A 14,514-nucleotide genomic window follows, 5' to 3' on the forward strand; every position below is an offset into this window, starting at 1 on the left:
TATGGTTGCACCTCTGCTTCGAAACGAACATGGATTAAAATCTCCGATACAATTTGGTCCTTGAGATAATCACATCATTGTTGCTTCAGACTAGACAGATCTTGAAACTTGCCAGTGGTTTGGCCACCATAGTTTTTCAAGAACATCTTCAGATCAGATTCTTGAAAACCACTTTAAGGATGGGAGACATCAGACTTACTGGACAAACCATTCTACCATTTTCATAGAATTCCATATGTTACTCCAGGCAGTCACGCATTGCAGGTTACATAATCGGTGCCCCAGCTGTAAAGGAGTCAAGAAAATGAGTTGCTGGAAATGAGGATGGATTACAGCAATACTATCAGTACAAGTAACTATCAGATTCGTATTTCGCTCTATACCAGTCAAAGCAATCATAAACAAAATAGCAAGTATTAGTAACCAAAAAAGAGTACGCTTAGCATCATAGTGTGGTTTTAATTTCTGCAATGCTCTTTTAACATGCCCGGAGTACTTTCAGCAAAAAATCATATACATACACAAGTTACTTCTGTATTTGTTTTCAGAACAATCAACCCGAACCATGGAAGAGGCTGATATGGAGTACAATAAAACTTCAAACACATAATGGTAAAGTCACAATCAAAATGAACAGGCGGTGCTTCACTTGCTTGTCCCATATAATCTCGACCGTCAGATCAGAATACATAATATTATCATCATTGAGCAAATTTATCAAAGTAACCTACACCCCCAACCGAATCTATATGCAAGAACAAAAGAAGCATAAAAGAACAAGACCTCTCAACTCTGATTGAGCAAGAAAATGAGAAAAAACATTAGCAGTAGGGAGACGTATAAACATACAAGTACCTGAGAACTCTGAAAAGCTAGGAGAGGTTGCTATTTCAGAAATTGAATGAGGACAACAAAGTGAGTCTGTAGCATGACCTTGAGTTCCAGGTGCTTGTTAATACAAGTCCATAACAGGGAAGACCTAAAAAAATATGATGTCAAAGGTCGGATCAGATTTTTACGAGTAAATGTATAAAACACATATTCGACAATTCAATGCATTTCATTGTTTTCTGTAAAAGAACTGGAGATATCTTTTAAAATGAAGATGGCAATCATTACCCCGAAGTTCATTCCTGCCGGACCATATCACCGAAGCTACAACTGGAAAACCAAATAGAGACAGCTTCAGACGATTAGTATTGCCTTGCAGCCAGTTATCCCAATCATCTAACAAAGAATAAGAAAACGTAAACATCAAGAAAAAGATCTATTACTAGTTTTTGTAGTGGGGATTAATCAGAATGGAATGCGAGAGAGAATGCTGCTTATCACTGCTTTTGCCTTGTAATCCAATTGATAGATGGTACAAATTCTCATCAATCAACGTCACCTTTCGAATAACAAATAAGTCAGGAATAACACAAAGCAATAAGCACAGGAGAACTATGCACTTCTACAATAAACGAGATCAGGAATGGACATAAGAATATACATCAGATGCATAGTATCAAGTTTATTCATCCAACTATCCAACAGTAGATAACATTACAATTGTGGGTAATGGAAAACAACGTAGCAATCACCGATTATCTTTTCAGGAGCAAACCCATTCTACTTATTAGTCTGACTTTTGAATTCAAAGGCAATTGAAGAAAGAAATGTTGGATAAGCATGGCCATTCTGTGTAAACAAAATAACACAAACGGCAGCAAGAAATAGGATACAAAGATTACAACAATGTCAGTACACAACCTGACTTCACCTACCAAGACTAATAGTTGTTCTCCTTTAATGGTGATCTTCTATCCGTGAGAGATGCAGATTTGTTCTTGGATAGTGGGCCATGATTTCTCATGTGTTGTTTCTCTAAGCTAGGTATTTCTTTGCTGCTTGAATTCAAGGGAGGTTCCTCAATGTTAGCTTTCTGCATAATCCTTCTCAAGCTTGCCATCAGGTCGTCATCTCCATGAATTGCTGCTCCAATTGTATAGGTGATTCCATTCAGCTCATCAACCAACTCTTTCCTTTCTTGATCAACAACGTTTAACATATCCTTTGTTCTAGACGTCAACTGTCCCAAATGCTCTTCCAATATTTCTTTTCTTTCCTCCGCATATTTCAGCTTATTTACTACTTCCAGATGCTCCTTTGCCTTCTCTAGCATCTCTGCAGTTGTTTCAGCTTTGAGTTTCTCAAGAACATGCTTCAAATTGCTCGACTGTTCTCTCTCTAGAACTAATTTTATTTGCAGGTCCTCAAGCTCTCTTTCACACTCTGCAATGAGTGTGTCTTTGAAAAAACTGTCATGCTCTTGAACAATATTTAGCGTATTCAGATTCTCTGCAAAACCATAAAGTTGCTGGACCTCAACTTGAACTTCTGTGAGCTTTGATGCGGCAGCCTCAAGAAGATGCTTTATGTTAAGCTGAACAGATTCAACAATTAGTTGAATGTCAGCAATAGCATTTTCCTTCTCTGCAATTAGTGTATACCAATCTGCTTCCTCTTGATCAAATATCTCCATGATCTCATGCTCTCTGCATGTGTACTTCTGCTCAAAGAAACCAAGCCTTGTTTCGAGCTCCAAAAGCTTTTTGTCAAAGATTTCAACAATTTCAGAGTACCTGTTGTTCATGTCAAGTATGGATTTCTGAACTTCTGACTTGATAAGACTGGCTACATCAAGCTTTTGACCCAAATTATCTTCTTCCAGCACATTGATGTATTGCTGAAGCTCCACAATGTTCCTCTCTCTCTCATCAATCATACTTGATAACTTCTCCTTTTCTTCTCTAGCAAAAAGAGCAGCATCCAGATCTCTCTTTAATGCGCAATTTTCCTCCTTGTAGCTGTTGACTTCAACTTGCATGTCAACATTCGATTTTTCCAAATTCTCCAGTGCTTGCTTGAGTTGGTCCAGTTCATTCTTCCTTTCAGAAAGAGCACAGTTTGCTTCATCAAGAGCAAATAATAACGTCTTTTCTTCTTCTTTGTGGATCTCCTCAGCCTCCATTTTGGCAATAAGCGCAACATCCAGATCCCTCTTCAGTACATTGTTATCATCCACATATCCCTTCAGTTCAGTCTCCATATCAACTCTCAGCTTTTCCAAATACTCTACTGCTTGCTTTTGCTGATGAAGAGTGATTTCACTCTCGCTCAGCTCGCTCTGCTTCGCAGTAAGGGCACAGTTTGCTTCACTGAGAGCACGTAATAACTTTTCATTTTCATCTATATAAGACACCTCCGCTTCAGTTTTGGCATTAAGAGCAAGATCCAGATCCCTCTTCAGTACAGAGTTTCCATCCACATAGCCCTTGAGTTCATTCTCCATATCAATTCTCAGCTTTTCCAAATGCTCTACTGCTTGCTTTTGCTGATGAAGAGTGATTTCATTCTCGCTAAGCTCGGTTTTCCTCTCAGAAAGGGCACAATTTGCTTCACTGAGAGCACCTAATAACTTCTCCTTTTCTTCTCTAAGAGACACCTCCACTTCATTTTTGGCGTTAAAAGCAACATCCAGATCTCTCTTCAGTACATGGTTGTCATCGATATAGCCCTTGAGTTCAGTCTCCAGATCAAGTTTTAGCTTTTCCAAGTGCTCCACTGCTTGCTTTTGTTCAAGGAGATTGATCTCAAGCTGCCTCAGTTGGCTTTTCTGATCTGTAAGATCACGGCGTGCTTCGTCGAGATCACCTAATAACTTCTCTTTTTCTTCTCTAAGGGACACCTCCGCTTCAATTTTGGAGGTAAGAGCAGCATCCAGATCTCTCTTCAGTACATGGTTGTCATCCATATAGCCCTTGAGTTCAGTCTCCAAATCAAGTTTTAGCTTTTCCAAATGCTCCACTGCTTGCTTTTGCTGATGGAGATTGATTTCAAACTGGCTCAGTTGGCTTTTCTGCTCAGTAAGATCACGGCGTGCTTCTTCGAGATCACTTAATGCTTTTCCCAATTCCTCCTGTAGGTTATTCTCTTTCTCTGAAGCTTCACCTTTTAAGCAGTGAACATTTCTTGAAGCATTGTCGAGCATCTCTTTGTATGCACTAACCTGCTTTTGCATCTTCTCATGCTCCTGCTGCATACATTCTAGCTGTTCAATTTTTCCGTGAAGTTCCGCCATTACCTCCAATTGGTGAGCCTGTTCAGCTTGAGATTGAGCAATGACACGGTTCTTTTCCTCCAATTGTTTTCTGGCAGCAGTGACATTCTGCTCCAATTTTTCACAACACTGCTGCATATTCAGTCTTGAAGTATCAATGTATGAGCAGGAATCATAAAACTTTGACTCTACAGCAAGACGGACTATCGAGGCTTCTAAGTTCTCCACAATTTGCAGCTCCAGTGAGCTATAACTGCTCAGCAACTCATTCTGCAGCTGGCTGATTTGCATATCCTTGGAACCCAGCTGTGACAAGCATCCATCCAGCTCACTTCCAAGCTTCCCCATCTGTGTTCTCCACTCCTTTTCCTTATCTCTCAGCTTCTCAGTGCAGCTTCTATGCGTCTGCTCCAAAGCTCGGAATTTCTCCCGCAGGCCCTTCAACGACACTACAGCATCTGCACCACCAATCTGAGCCTCTTGGTACTCCTTCAGCGAAGACCGCAGGTCCTCATTCTCCTGACCCATCCGTGCCTTACAGTACTCCATCTCATTGAGCAACGTGACCTTCTCAGCGAGCGAGCTCCTCAGAGACGCGATCTCGCCGTCCCTCTTCGACGTGAGCACCTCGATCGTCGACCTGGCCTCCTCGTACTCCGAAACCACATCGCCGTACTTGCGGCCGAGATCAGCCATCTCCGCCTCGAGGTTCCTCCTGCGGCCTTCCTCGTGCGCCAGCGCCTGGCTGCACATCTCGAGCCTGGACCGGAACTCCTCGGCGACCCTGGTCTTGGAGTCCAGGCTGGTCTCGAGGGCGGCGATCTGATCAACCAGGGTCGACCGGTCCGAGCCCCACTGCTGCTCCGATTGCTTGAACTCGTCGCGGACCTTCCGGAGCGCGTCCTCGAGGTGCCGGAACTGCTCCGCCTTCCACTTGAGTTTGGCCTGCACGGCGGCCTTCTCCTCGTCCAGCCTGGCGAGCGCGTCGTCCCGCGCCACCGCCTCCCTCTGCGCGGACGCCCGCCGCTCAGCGTCGGCGCACTTGTTTTCTTTTTCTGACAGCAGGCGCCTGACCCGCGCGAGCTCCTCGTCGCGGGAGCGGACGGCCGCGTCCTGCTCCAGCCGTTGCGCCTCGGAGTCCTCCAGCGCGGCGACGAGGCCCCGCCGCTCGGCCTCCCAGCCGCTGGTCCGCTCCCGGTGGCTGGCCTTGAGGTTCTCGTGCGCCGCGCAGAGGTGCCGGAATGCTTGATCTTTCTCCGCGAGTTTGGCGTTGAGGTCGTCGGTCAGGTTCTTGGCGGCGGAGAGCGCGTGGTCCTTGGCGGCGGCCTCCCGCGCGTGTCTGTCGGCGTCGGCCTTGGCGTCCCGGAGGCGCGCGGCCTGGTCGGCCGTCTCCCGCCGCAGCCCGTCGATGAGGGCGGAGTTGGCGCGGTGCTCGGCGGCGCGGGCCTCCAACTCCGCCCGAAGGGAGTCCAGCTCCTTGGCCATCTCCTCCATTTCCACTGCAAATCAGAAGAAAGTCAGAACAAATCGGCCGAATCTTGCGAAAGACGGGGGCTTTCGGAGGCGGGCGCGCGGGCGGGCAACCTTTGTGGGAGGAGCAGGTCGGGAAGAAGGAGCGGGACATGGGGTGGGAGCTAGAGATTCGCCATGGACGGGATGGAAACCCTAGGAGGGGAGAGGGGAGGAAGATTTGAAATTGCGGCGGCGCTGTTGCGATTTACCTGGGTTTGGGGACAACGGGAGGGAGTCCTGTGTGTCAGTTGAGGTAGGTCCGGTGCGGCCGCAGCGGCGGGAGGCGGAACGGATCTGGGCGCACGCACGGGGCACGGCGGCCAGGTCGGAGTGACGGGCTCCGTTTGGGATTTCTGTCGCCGTAGTCCGGCTTTTGAATTCGGCCGCGCGGGGGAGGCCGGGAGGGAGGAAGAGGGGAGTAGATGGTAGGCTGACAGTTGGGCCACAAACCGGAAAAAAAATCACAAAAACTGATAAAATTGAAAGTTATGACTCTATTCTATAAGTAATATAAGCCGGGAAATGCACTTTGGCTCATAGGAGCATATGCTCCCATTATGTGAATCCACATTTCAAAGTGTCAAAAAATTCTAAACTAAATTTTTACACGTACATCTAGACATTGTATGTTGGTACACAAGTTTTCAAAAAAAACTAAATGTAATTGTGGCTCCTGTAAAAAAGACAAGTTTTGATGCTATAACACGACTACGTACAGGATATTTTTTTGTCTTTTTTGTACACGCCATATAAAATGTTGTTTCTCCACGAAAATTTGTGCACTAACATAGAATGTCAAGATGTACACCAAAAAATTTATATCAGAATTTTTTAACATTTTTAAAATTGTTTTTTAATTATTTTATATAATGAGAGCATTTGCTCCTATGAGCCAAATTGCCACCTCCATATAAGCCGTTTTAACAAAATAAAATAAGTAGTTTGCATCTGAACTTATTATCTCTAGCTTCAAATTTTGCATCTAAACTTTGTAGAAAAGTGAGGTGAAGAAATCGGCACACTTAACCTCCTTAACTATGCCAACACTCATGGAGATCTACAAGGGTGAGGAGGTCTTCTGGCGGCAACGGAGTCGCCAGAAATGGCTTCTGCAGGGGGATGCCAACACGGCCTACTTCCATGCGATTGCTAATGGAAGGCGCCGGAAGTGCACTATCCCTTGCCTTTGGAGCGGGGATCTTCTTCTGGAGGAGGCCAGGGAGATCTCAGCCCATATCTACTCCTTTTATAAGGAGCTTTTCGAGGCCGGCCTCAGGACGGGGTCGCCCTTGCCGAGGATCTATGGCCGGCTAGGGGCACGGGTCTCGGAGGCCGAGAATGCGGAACTCACACTCCCTTTCCTGGCAACTGAGGTCAGGGAGGCGGTGATGGGCATGAAGGCCAACTCGGCCCCTGGCCCTGATGGCTTTCCTGTGGTGTTCTTCCAGAGGTTTTGGGAGAAAATCCAGGCGGCCATTTTGCCCATGTTCCAGGAGTTCTATGTGGGCACATTGGATATGGGCCGCCTGAATTTTGGCGTCATTACCCTGATCCCCAAGCTAGTGGGGGCCACGGATATCCGCCAATTTAGGCCCATCACCGTCATCAATGTCATCCAACGTCTGTTCTCTAAGGTCTGCGCGGTGAGGATGGCGCCGGTCATGGAGCGACTGTCGCATCCTTACCAGTTTGCCTTCCTTAAAGGGCGCCACATCCATGATGGGATCCTAGCACTTCACGAGATCGTCCATGAGGTGAAGAGTCGTCATCTCAAGGGGGTCTTCCTGAAACTGGATTTCCAGAAGGCATATGATCGCTTGGATTGGGCCTTTCTTAGGCAGGTCCTCCAGAGGCGTGGCTTTGATGACCGGATGATCGGGTGGATCATGCAGATCGTCATGACGGGGAGGACCGCCATTAATATCAATGGGGAGGTGGGCCCCTATTTTAAGCCGTCATGTGGAGTGCGACAAGGAGACCCACTGTCTCCTATCCTCTTCAATGCGGCAGTAGATGCCCTAGCAGAGATCCTGGAGAGGGCTAGGATCTCTGGTCACTTATCAGGGGTGGTTGGTCATATCATCCCTGGGGGTGGGGTCACTCATCTCCAGTACGCCGATGATACCATGATTATGGTGGAAGGCTCGGACCTCGACATCATCAATCTCAAGTTCCTTTTGTTGTGCTTTGAGGCTATGTCAGGGCTCAAGATCAACTTTGATAAGAGCGAGGTTGTGGTCCTAGGGCACTCCCCAGAGGACCAACAGCGTATTGCGGATAACCTGAACTGCAGGTTATCTACCTTTCCCTTGACCTACTTGGGGATCCCTATTAGGGATTCTCGGATCCTTATTAGGGACCTCGATCCCCTAGTGGGTCGAGTGAAGTCTAAGGCGGAACCTTGGTGTGGTAGGTTCACGTCCAAAGGCAGCAAGACCGTGCTCATCGACTCTTGCCTGTCTAGTCTCCCCATGTACACCATGGGTATGTACCTCCTCCCGGAAGGGGTGCACGGGGCCTTCGATAAGGAACTCTCCCGCTTCTTCTGGCAGGACCGGGCGGGTCACCAGAAATACCATATGGTAAAGTGGGCAGATGTTTGCGCCCCCACTGAGCAGGGTGGCATAGGAGTCCTATTATCAAGGCACATGAATGTTGCCTTGATGATGAAATGGGTATGGAGGATTTTGAAGGACGACGGGGGTCTCTGGCTTCAGCTGGTGAAGGCCAAGTACCTGAGGGGCCGTCCTCTCCTCGCCTGTGAGCGCCGCGAGGGATCTCGGCTTTGGAGATCCCTCCAGGAGATCAAGCGGGGATCCGTGCCGCCTATCTCTATCCGTAGGGGATGGTCGGGGTACCCGGCTTTGGCTTGACTCCTGGCTGGAGGGGGGACCTCTTGGGACGACCTTCCCAGACCTGTTTGCCATTGCGGCGGACCCGGCCGTGTTAGTTGCTGAGGTGGCGGCAAGCGGGTGGGTTGTCCCCTTCCGACGGGGCCTCACCCCCGCGGAGGCCCTTGGATGGGAGGCGCTTCTGGCTAGCCTCCCCGAGGCCCTCCCCGGTGGCCCGGATAGTGCTCTTTGGAGGCTGGCTCCGACTGGCACCTTCTCTGTTAGGTCGGCCTACCGGGCCCTCTTTCGAGGACCAGGCCTTAGTTGGACGTCCCACTTGTGGAAAGCCCCGATTCCACTAAAAATCAAGATTTTCGTGTGGCAACTCCTCCGGGACCGTCTCCCCTCGGGGGTGGAGGTAGCCAAGCGGAATGGGCCGGGTAATGGCCTATGTCCGCTATGTGCGGCCCCGGAAGACACGCGTCATATTGTGTTCTCTTGCCCTGCCGCTCGACTCCTATGGAGCTTTCTACAAGAGGCTCTAGGGCCTGAGTGGCAGGCCCTGGACCTTGGAGAGTTCTTGGAAGTCCAGGCGAACCGTGCTGGGAGTAGGAGGCGCCTATTCTGGTTACTGTTCGCCACTATGTCTTGGACCTTATGGAATGTGCGCAACAAGATGGTGATTGAGCATATCTTCCTGAGACGAGCCTCTGATTCTATCTTCAAATTCTTGGCTTTTTTGCAGCAGTGGTACCCGCTGTGTAGACAGCGGGACAGAGACCGGCTGGATGGCATGCTGGAGGATCTTCTTGCGGCGGCTCGTCGCCTATCTACGCCGTCCAGTGGTTGAGGTGCCCTAGCACTAGGGCTGTATCCCATGTTCTTTACTTTCAGTTGGGCTTGATGTGCTGTGGCCCCAGCAGACGTTTTTATTTTTCCTTGCTTTTATGTTGTGAGAACCTTGTATGGATGTTGGTGCTTTATTTATAAAGCGGGGCGAAAGCCTATTTCGAGGCTTAACTATGCCAAACATAACAAAGCACACCCATGGGTAAGTTAAGGGTTTCCTGAGGTGGTTTGGGTGTACATGGCGATGGGATGGTAAAAGAAAAATAAAAAGTTAATTGTAAGCCCAAGAAAATCATAAAATTAAAAAGTTATGACTCCATTTTACTATAAGCCGTGTTATCTACATATAAGAAATGCTAGTGCATCGTAATACATCACCTACTATAGTACTATGTACCAATATCACCAAGACAACAGTACCTTGTTTGTTCCCAATCCTTGTTATATAAAGCATCCAAGTGTGTATCACAAAAGGAAAAATAAAATAGAAAAGAAACACATGGCGGAAGGCTGTTGAGGTGTGAGAGTGGTATCCGATGGCATTTTTATTGTCTTCATTCATACATGTGTAGGAATCGAAGGTATTGGGAAAATGATTTCTACAGTGGTGTATCAGATTACTCCAAGCGTTGCTTCTTTGCTTAAGAAAATAGGCTTCAGGTTTGAGTTATCCATATTATACGTCAGAGCCATTCGCCTATATGGTCAGAATCGATAATGTTTATGTTGTACGTCAATGAGCTCCCGACGACATATAGATGAGGAGCGCTCCTCAGTTTTATCATGGTTTTATTCGGACAAACCACAAATGCCTGAGCACCGCCGTCGTACTATACGGTTGATAACTTACCTGTGATGGGTTGGCCCGAAAAGTGCAGATGCAGCATTTGCCGAAATTCACGGGGAAAACGCATTCCACCTTCATAGATAGTTCTCTTTCACCACTAGCACCGGAACTGCCTTCATTGAAAAATATGAGTACCACTACGATCTCATTTGTAGCCTACAACTATGATCACTTTTCTAACAGTCTCACGGTTCATTGTGTTCTGGTAGAGGATATGGAAGAAAAAACAGATTGAAAAATGTTCAACTTCAAGGCTAAAAAATTATCGTTCATACTTGATAAGATATCCACGCCGTCTTGAACATTTAGAATCTAGTTGATATGTCGTCCATCTCCTTCCTCTTCTTTCTTTTCCTATTGTTGCACAACACGGTTGACTGCCAAATCTGGTCATATACCACCAATGGAGCCTTGATCACGCATCAAACCAAACCCGAGAGGCTCCAATTTTACATGTATTGTGTTTGTGAGCACCTTTTGTTTGCTATCGCTATCCTATCCATCTCTCCGTCATGGAGAAATCCAATGAAATACCTAGATCCACGATGCTAAAGAGAGTGATGGCAGTACGTCGCTACCTTTCGTGGAGGCGTCAAACATGACTGCAATTGCTATACGTGCTTCTCCTCTCGTGGGGGATTGTGGATGTTGGGGTGACCATCATAGATTATTAAAGGTTGTGTGTCGAGGCTCCATCCTCGACTAGAGATTCGGCGGGGCACGGCACGGGGCACGGTGGCCAGGTCGGAGTGATGGGCTCCGTTTGGGACTTATCTTGCCGTACTCTGGCTTTTGAATTCGGCCTCACGGAGGAGGACGGGAGAGAGGGAGGAGGAGTTGGCAGTAGGCTGACAGTTGGGCCCACAAACCGAACAAATCACAAAAATTAGTAAAATTAGAAGTTATGGCTCTATTCTATAAGTAACATATAAGTCGTTTTAACAAACTAAAATAAGTAGTTTGCATATAAACTTGTTATCTCTAACTTCAAATTTTGCATCTTAACTTTCTACAAAAAGTTAGGTAAAGAAATTATACGAAGAAAATAAGTATTTGGGTGGTTTGGGTGTACGTGGCAATGGGATAGTAAAAAAAATCAAAAAGTTAGGTATGCGTGAAGCTCTCCTCGTTTCACCCGAAACAGCTGTGCGGTATGCTGCCTTTAGAGCATCTCCACTCGTTTGCCCTCCCCACGCCGAAATCCGGAGAAATTTACGTCTGGATTGGACGTAAATATGGCATGGGGAGGAGTAGTTTCCCAGTCGCTGCTCTTAGGCGAAGACGGCGATCTAAATTTGAAAAACGGAAACTTGACAAACTACGGCATAAAACGGTCGAATTTAGACTAAATTTAATGATATTTACTATATAGAGAGCGAAGTTCATACATATAGACCGAATTCGACTATATTTCGAATTCGGCTAGGGGAATACAATCAGAATATTAAAACACGGCGCTCTACATGCCGAAATGGCGGTAGAACACCGTGTAGTCCATGTCGCCGTCGCCGCCATCGTCGTCGGAGCCGTCATCGTCGAACTGCGGCGGCGCCGAAGCCGCCTGGCTGCTGCCTTGGCCGGCGTCTCCCCACCGGCCACTGGTGCGAGGCGGGGACGGCGTAGGCTTGTACAGGTCGTCGTCGGAGGCTTTGAGGTCGACGACGGGGACGGCGGCGCCGGAAGGAGGAGTCGCAGGCCGGCGGTAGCGAGCGACGTCCTGGACGAGCCTCGCCTGCCGCTCCGCCTCCTCCTTCTCCCACTGCTCCCTCGACCAGGCGCAGGCCTGGTCGAGCGGCATGGTGTTCTCAGCGGGGACGAGGTCCTGGAGGGACCTTGCGATGACGGCCTCGAGGATGGCGGCGTCCTCGGCGCTTTCGGCCTCCTCCACCTTCACCTTCGCCGGCTTGCACTTCCGCTCGCCGGAGGTGTCCTGTTCGCGCTTCGGGTGGAGCCGTCCTTGTGCCATCGAGGGCTCGCGGATGACGATGCCTCCGCCGCCGCGCGTGCGGTTGCTCGGCGGGGAAGCCGGCTCCTTTTTCACCGGCGCCAAGGATGGCGCCGACCTGGAGAGCGACCTCGACGCCGTGTCGGAAGACGATGAGCTGGCAGCCATGCGCCGTGGCTGCCAGCTGTTTCCCCGGCGGCGGCTGGCCGATGCCCTCGATGGAGGGGGCATCGTGAGCACCGGGGTGTTGTCGCCCTCGATGTGCTCGAGGACGTTGTGGAGCATCCTATTCGGCGCGCTCCACCAACGCTGGCGACCCGCGGCGTTGTTGCGCGGAGGCGAAGGCGGCGGGCCGTCGTAGGATGCCAGCTCCCGCTCCCACCGCCGGAGGAAGAAGGAATTCCACCTCGTGTAGTTCTCGGGGTGGTGGCGCGGGTCGGCGCGTTCTTCCTCCGTCATCGCCATCCGAGCCTCCTCGATGGCGGCGTCGAGGGCGTGGCCCTGGGGCGGCGGCGGGATTGGCACGCCGCCAGCACTTAGCCGCCACCCGCCGCCGGGAGGCCTGGTGTCCGGCGGGCAGGGGTACCCCGCCTGGTGGAGGAGGTGCCCCTCCCACGCGTGGAGCGACCGGCGGGGGAAGCCGTTGTTGGCTGCGTCATCTTCGTCGTTGAACGCCATGGATCGGGAGAGGAGAGTGGAGGGAGAGTGGAGCAGGGATACGCGTCGCGGCGAGCGGAGCGGCGTATATAGGCGCGGCTGGTGCCGGCGATTAATGCCGCGTGGAATGCGACGTGTAATAACCCAGAACATAGGAACAACGAAGGGTAGATTTAGAAATGGGATGTGCATTTCATTGCAAAACGGGGGAAATTTTCGCGCCTTATTGCAACTAAACCTAAGAGGGATCGAGGTTCTCTCTCATTTTGCACTTAGGGTTAGGCAATGTGAGTTAGGGAAATTTCGACATGATCTCTTTTGTATCTTGTTGATTTGGGGAATTGATTTCATTTGACAAGTGTTAATACATTTAACAATAAGCATTGAACAATATAAAAATAGAATTCATAATTTAAAACACAACTTATGAATTCAAACAACTTTGAATTTCAAAGTGAATAATAAATACAATATTTATTCCAGAATATAAATATTACATAAAGCAAAAGTTCATAAACAAAAACTTGGGCTTTATTGATATCACAACACAGATTACAAAGTCTTTACAATATTCTTGATACAAGAATGAATGAATAATAAACAGAAATGAAAATAAAGATTACAATTTTGCTCCTAAACTAAAACCTAGACTAAATGACTTGGAGAATATCTTCTGGTCATGTTTATCTTCAAAACCTGCAAAACAAAGAACCAACACTAGCCAGAATATTAGTGTTAGCCAAATAAATTCAGTTTGGACGTAGCAAATAACACAAGATTCAGCTTGACAGGCAAACTGTCACAAGACACTTGTGCTTGTCCAAAACCAAGGACAAGACAAGATAAGGGCAGCAAGCAGACCAAACCCGAGCACACACCATGGGCTCAAGTTTCAAGCATATGAGAGCACACAACTCAAGTGTGTCGGGCAGCAACAAGCAAGGCCATGCATCAGCTTAGTCACCAAGCAAGCCGTACTTGTGTGTCAATGCAAGGATAGAAGCAGTGGTTCATATAAAAGGGACACAAACCCTAGAAATCATAACCAATCGACTCGTATAAGATTCACCTGGTAAGGGTGAAGCAAGAACAAGCTCAGCTCATCCAGCTTCTTGAGCAAGAACAGAACCAACACACACAACCACTCAAACCACCGGAGATCATGGTGACCCGAGAAGATCATCCAAGATCCGGAGGTGAAGGGCCGTGACACAAACCCAAGTCCGCATCAACAAAGCATTTCTTTCTAGGAGCCGGAACAAGGTATACCTAGTTCCCGGAAGAGATCCAATGGATCTAATCCATCATATGCATGAACTAAGCATGGGATGAGCAGATGCTCATATGGGTAGATCATCACTTGGTTTTCACCAAGGATTACCGCTACCAAAAGCTACTAAGATAGAAACCATCCAGATACGTATCATGTGCACAGAAGCTAGAAATCATGCACAGTATGCACACACTAGCAAGATCACATGCACAGATAGCACCAAGAGATAGCAAAGATTAGCAGCCAAGACTACACAGTAAAATCCTAAGCATGCAACCATCGAAAACCCTAGATTTCTTCACATGCAAGCATATTGGCATTCATACTTAATATGATTCCCAAATATGCAAGCAAAGATGAGTAGCCAACAAGATCCAACCAACCATGTGAGCAACCAGCCAGCAGCAAGGCTACCGAGGTCACATCACACTTAGCACCAATTAAGAGAAAGCCAAATAGATCACATCACTATCCGTAAATGGATTCAGACTTTAATTG

This window comes from Lolium rigidum, chromosome 3, assembly GCF_022539505.1.
Source record: "Lolium rigidum isolate FL_2022 chromosome 3, APGP_CSIRO_Lrig_0.1, whole genome shotgun sequence".
Taxonomy (NCBI): domain Eukaryota; kingdom Viridiplantae; phylum Streptophyta; class Magnoliopsida; order Poales; family Poaceae; genus Lolium; species Lolium rigidum.